The sequence below is a fragment of the Gekko japonicus genome, unplaced genomic scaffold (assembly GCF_001447785.1).
Source record: "Gekko japonicus isolate JY-2015 unplaced genomic scaffold, Gekko_japonicus_V1.1 scaffold984, whole genome shotgun sequence".
Lineage (NCBI taxonomy): Eukaryota > Metazoa > Chordata > Lepidosauria > Squamata > Gekkonidae > Gekko > Gekko japonicus.
In genome coordinates, this window is record NW_015176001.1 from 549,224 (window position 1) to 555,511 (window position 6,288).

Consider the following 6,288-nt stretch of genomic DNA (forward strand, 5'->3'; position numbering starts at 1 on the left):
TAAGCCTTGAACTCGGTCTACCTAACCAGTAAGAGCAGAAGTAAAAGTATAAAGGTTTGGAAATCCTTAAAATTTCCTGGTGGCAGCCGTATATACCCAGCAGAACAAAATTAAAAGAACACTTTTAAAGTGAAACCAGTCCTCCCTAATAAGGAGGACGTCACAGTGTTTGTCTCATTTCACAGTTTAAAGCAAGGTTACAGTTCACCCAGCAGTGATCAGACTTGCCCAATGGTTTTGACCCTTTTTACTTTTTCTTTCAGTTTCCTCTTCAAAACCAAGAGGTTGGGAAATCTCTTTTTCCCAACTTGAACACATATTGACCCAATCAATGTGTGGGTAGTTAAAATCACCTATTACGACACAGTTATTTCGTCTAACTGCTATCTTTAATTCATTCGTCATTTTATAATTCTTCTCTATCTTTTGATCTGGTGTGCGATAACAAACTCCCAGTGTTAAGCTTTTGGGCCCATTATTTTGGCCCATAGCATTTCCAGAAGCGAATCTAATTATCTTACCTTTTCAGTCTTACTGGACTGTATACCCTCTCTGACATAGAGCCACCCCACCTCCAACACTTCCCCCCATCCTTCCACATCAAAAAATCTCATTTAAGTATCAAGAATTCAGAGCTCATTTAAGAACAACTGTGCCTCATATGCTGAGGACACCTGCTTTGTCTAAGTATGAACCCTCCCACAGAGATACCAGTCCCATACATCCTGTACAAAGGAGAAAAAGCAGAAGAGTTGGTTTTTCTATTCCATTTTACCTTAAGAAGTTAAGTTACCTTAAGAAGAAGTTAAGAAGTGTAAGAAGCTTACAATTGTTGGCAAATTTTAAATATGCAGAGGAACACAGCACCAACTCTTTAAAGAAAACAACTGGGTTTATTAAAGAAGAAATAAACCCTGATAGCACAGAGTAGAGGGAGAGAGATTTAACTAACTGCTGTGAGAGACAGAAACAAAGGGGAGGCCTCCGTTGGAGCAGAAAGTGTCCAAATAGCCAATCTGGAGACAGGAAGGACAAAATCTGAAACTGTGGGAAGTCCCTATTATTCTAGCTATGCTAACTAGCAGTCCTTCAGCTGTCCCCTATAGACTGTTCTTCTGATCTTCTTCAAGTAGGTGCATTGTAGACCTGGTATATGGGCCCGTAGCTATGGTGATGCATCCCAAGGCCACACCCCCTTAATTTACAGCCAAGCCCCACAAGTGTCTCCACCCGAAAACATGTTTTTAAATAATTAGCTGGCTGTTGACCAGTCCTGTGCAGCAATTTTTGTGTAGTGGTGAGGAGCGCGGACTGTAATCTGGGAGAATTGGGTTTGATTCCCCAGTCCTCCACATGCAGCTGCTGGCATGTCCTTGGGTCAGTTACAAGTTCTCTCAAAGCTGTTCTAGTAAGAGCACTTCTTGAAAGAGCTCTCTCAGCCCCACCTACCTCACAGGGTGTCCATTGTAGGGAAGGGAAAGGAGATTGTCGGCCTCTCCTTCAGGTAGCGAAGGGCGGGGTATAAATCCCATCTCCTCCTCCTTCCCTCAGTCGCTGTGCCCAGCTCATGATTAGCCTGCTGGGCTCCCTTCTCTCTGCCAGCCCACGCGAAAGGAACCAGTTTGGCGGCACCAGGGGGGAGGCCCAGTGCTGAGCTCGACTCATGCTGCCCAGCCAGCTGGGAAAGCCAGTCGCAAGGCAAGCAGGTGCCTGAGCCAAGCCGGGGGTGCAGCAGCCACTTCCCTCAGCAGCCTGCATGCCTGTCCGCATGCACCCAAGGGCCTGGAGCCAAAGAGGGAGGAGAAGGGGCCAGGCTAGGCCCCCGAGGACAAGAGAGTGTGGCATGTGCTCCAGCCAGAGCGGAGGGGAAGACAGCAGGGAGTGCCAAGGGACCTGAAGTGCCCAGAGAGAGAGAGAGAAAGGAAGGGAGGGAAAGGCACGAGAGGGGCTCGGCTTGACGCCGTGCCAAAGAATGGGGGGGGGGCTTGTCCTTTTTTTAATGCAGGCCCACTGGCTGGGCCTAGGGAATGAAGGCAGAGCCTCCCAGCCATGGTGGGTCTGTGGCGCAGGCATGCTCCCCCCAAAGAGCACCCCCTCTCCTGTCTCCAGCTGGCACAAGGAGGCACGTAGAGGGAGCTGGCAGCACCTGGGCACAGAGCTGCCTGTGGGGCGGAGGTGGGCGAGTTCTGTATAGACAGGCCCATATTGGCTGCCCCAGAAGAAAAAAAATATGCCAAAAAAACCCTGGCTATGGACCTGCTTGTGTATTTCAACAACAATCCCCTTTCCCTTCCTCTCCCTGTAAGGTCGGCGGGGCTGAGAGAGTCCAGAGAGGACTGTGGCTGGCCGAAGGGCACCCAGCAGGCTTCATGTGGAGGAGGAGGAGGAGGGGGGGGGAACCAAACCCAGCTGTCCAGGTTAGAGTCCACTCATGGGAAAGCAAGTGGGAAGCTTCATCCCTTTGCCTGACTGTGGGAAACTCACTTCCCCACGTCTGTAGTGACGTATGTCTGGAGCTGGAGAGTGATGGGACACCCTCTAGGAGATGTAACATGTTCATCCACAGTGAGAGGGAGTCAAGGATGGAAGAAGACATTGTGAGATGGAGTCTGTAGCCCCAAAATAAGCTGAAGTAGAAAACACACTGTAGCAGTGGGCCGTAGCTTGGTGGCAGAGCATCCGCTGTTCATGCCAGAGCTCCCGGTTGGATCCCTGGAACCTCCAGTTAAAAGGACCAAGCAGTATGTGATGTGAAAGACCTCCATTGGAGACCTTGAAGAGCCACTGCCAGTCTGAGTAGGCAATACTGACCCTGATGGACCGATGGTCTGATTCAGTGTAAAACAGCTTCGTGAATGAGTTCTAATCCTGGTTATAGTCTTCTGGCCATGCAGATGAAAGGTTTGGTTTGACATAAAACTGAGTTTATTAATCCCTAAGTGTTGTACTGGGGCTGTCACATGTTAAACCAATGCACAGAAACAAAACCTTGGGATGGTCACGAAGACAGGGGGCCTACTGGAGAAGGCAGCCTGTTTGTGATGGCCGTCGATGACATGGAATCGCCCAAGGCTGATTACAAGTTGCAAAATCCCCCTTCCTTATAACTCAGTATCTTGGCAATGATCAGTGTGGGGAGTCTGGCACTTGAAAGGGACTTCCACAGGTTTGGGCCAGGCATGGCCGTGCGGCATCTCTTGGGTTGCCAAGTGCCCGGGGTGTGTGTGTTCCTGTCTCTTGAATAGAGGCTTAATGTGCGGAAAGGCCACTAGGTGCTTTTGATGGCATGGGGGTAAGGGCTGCCAGGTGGGGGCTGGAGATCTCCCACAATTACAGCTGATCTCCAGACGACATCGCTTATTATTTACTTGTTTAAAATATGAATTCTACTTCTCCTAGAGAAAATGGCTGCTTTGGAAGGTGGACTGTACGGTCTCATACCTAACTGAGGTCCCTCCCCTCCCTAAAGCCCACCCTCCCAGGCTCCACTCTCAAATCTCCAGGGAGTTCTGAACCAGGAGTTGGCAACCCAAGAGGGTAAATAAAATCACCTGATAAAGTACATCTCATTGGAGGTTTTCGGTTTTGGCGACTCGCTAGACGGTCGCACCTTCTTGGACTTCCGATGGGTGCGTTCCGTACCGGAGCGGAAAGGAGGGAGACCGAATTATTTCGGTCACCCCTAATTCCCCCGTAGAGGGATCTAGCCTGGGATGTGAAGAGAGCCACTCCCGAAGCCACAGTTGAGGGATTGAGGCTCTCTTTTGTCCCTGTTAAGTCGTGCGCTTAACAAAGAGCAATGGCACCCAGAGGCACACACCGACCCCAGAGCATGCAAGGATCTAAATGAAGTGTGAAGAATTCCTATTAAGCAACGGCTATCTGACACAAAACGTGAGTGGCATAAATACTCAAAGCAATAATTTTGGGATTGGAGAAAATTGCAGGATTTAAACTTTAAAGCGGAACTGGGGGGGGCCTGCCGGACAGGAAGCCCCTACCCAATTCAAAGAACTGACTTAAAATGTACTGCTGTTATTCGATTCCACGCAGTGCTAGGAACGTTACTTAGCAATTCAAAGAAAGATTCCAGAACTTTTAATAACTTTTATCTTTAACATAAACAATGACGCAGCACGGGGGAAGAATGGTGCCCAAAGCTAAACTTACTTCAAGAAATACCAACTCGTCATCACTGAGTCACAGACCGGAAATAACCATAGACACTGCAAGTATGATTTCTGAAGCATTGCGCCCTCTACTGGACCAACTAACAAACCTTAACAAAAATCTGGAAAATCTCCAAAAAGAGATCAAGGAAGTCAAGACCAGTGTTCCCTTTAAGCTGAATTAGTGTGAGCTAGCTCACAGTTCTTTGGCCTCCAGCTCACACATTTTTCATTCTAACAAACCTAAACAAAAATTTGGAAAATCTCCAAAAAGAGATCAAGGAAGTCAAGACCAGTGTTACCTGTAAGCTGAGTTAGCGTGAGCTAGGTCACAGTTCTTTGACCTCTAGCTCACACATTTTTGTCTCAGCTCAGGAGGGATGGCTCCAGAGAAAGCTAATTTCTGCAGCAGCCATATCACTCCCTCACAACTTTAATGCCAGTAGCTCACAAAGTAGAATTTTTGCTCACAAGACTCCACAGCTTAGAGGGAGCATTGGTCAAGACCACTTCAATGAAGACAGCTAAAAAGCTCCAAAAAGTCGATCATAATACCAAAACATTGAACCAAAAAGCAGAATCAGTGGAACAAGAAAGAACTTTGACAAAGCAACAACTTCTCCAACTTCAAATGGAAAAATCAGCATATGTTCTTAGATTTCAAGGGGTCCCAGAAAAAAAAGATGAAAACCTCCGACAGGTTGTAACTGAAGCATTGGCCCCCTTGATAAATACTGAACTGGAAACCTTACAATCGGATATAGACATGATTTATCATGTCTATCCTGAATTCATTAAGAAAAACAATCTACCTGGGGAAATCGTCGTTAAATTTTTAAGAAGATCAACAAGGGACCAGAGTTTAAAAGCAACCAACAGGACATCCTTGAAAATCCAAGGAAATTGACTTCCAGTTTATGGCGGCGCGCTAGCAGACTCATCTCCCAGATCTCCTGGGGGTGAAGCTGCGCTCCAGCCGAATGAGGGGGTGCACAGGGTCGCTTACCCCCCCAGGGGCCCGGCGAAGGGACCCTGGCCATGGAACTTACAAGAGGTTGCCTCTTTGAGGGCGAAATGCCAGAGAATTGAGGCACCTCTTCGTTCCGACAGTTCTCCATGCTGTGAGACGGACTGAGTGACACTGACCGGGGCAAGCGTGGGAGATCCAGCGGCAGAAATGAAAGTTGAAAGCGAGGTCGAACAACTAATTATGAACGCGAGTCAGCTTTGAAGCGTTTTGCAAAGGGAAACAGATAGCTCCCAGTTCCCACCCCACCTCACTGAATGGGGAAAAGACGAGTGGGGGAGGGATGCCTCCCATGCGCATTAACTTTTGAGTGATTGAGGGGGGGAGTGGAAGAAAACGCGAAGGAAACTACCCAGAAGTACTTACCAAAGCGAATCTAAGCAGTCAAGCGCACATTCAGAGACTTTAAAAAATTGCGAAAGTAAACAAGCGAAAAAGATGGCAGGGAAGAAGGACAGAGAAAAACTTTTGAAAGCAAAAGGGTCTGAGAGCCCGAAACCGGAAGCTACCAGCAAGGTGGCAAAGTCTATAGCGGAATATATGTGCCCTCTGCTGGAGCAGCTGAATAACCTCAAGGAACAGATGTCTATAGTGACTCAAAGTATTACTGCACAACAAACCCAGATAAACGATATGATACAAATAATGAAGCAAGATACTGAGAAGGTAAAGGAAGTGGCTGCAACTACTCAGAAGGTGAAGAAAAAAGTGCAAAAACTGGAAAGGAAACAAATCTCCATGGAAGATCAACTTCTGCAAGTGCAAATGGAAAAGGCCAACATGATTCTTCGCTTCCAGGGCATGCCAGAGAACAGGGGGGGAAATCTTAAAGAAATGATGACGGAATTACTAGCCCCAGTGACAGAAATGAAGGCGGAATCGCTGCTGAGCGAGATGGATGTGGTTTACAGATCATATTCAGGCTATATAAAGAAAAATAATCTGCCTGGGGAAATTGTCATAAGATTCTCGAAGAGGCATGTGAGGGATGCAATCCTGAAAGTGGTTGCTGGAATACCCCTGAAAGTGGGGGGAAATACCATCAGAATGCTAAAGGATATTCCATTTGAAGTAAGACAACGGAGAAGGAAG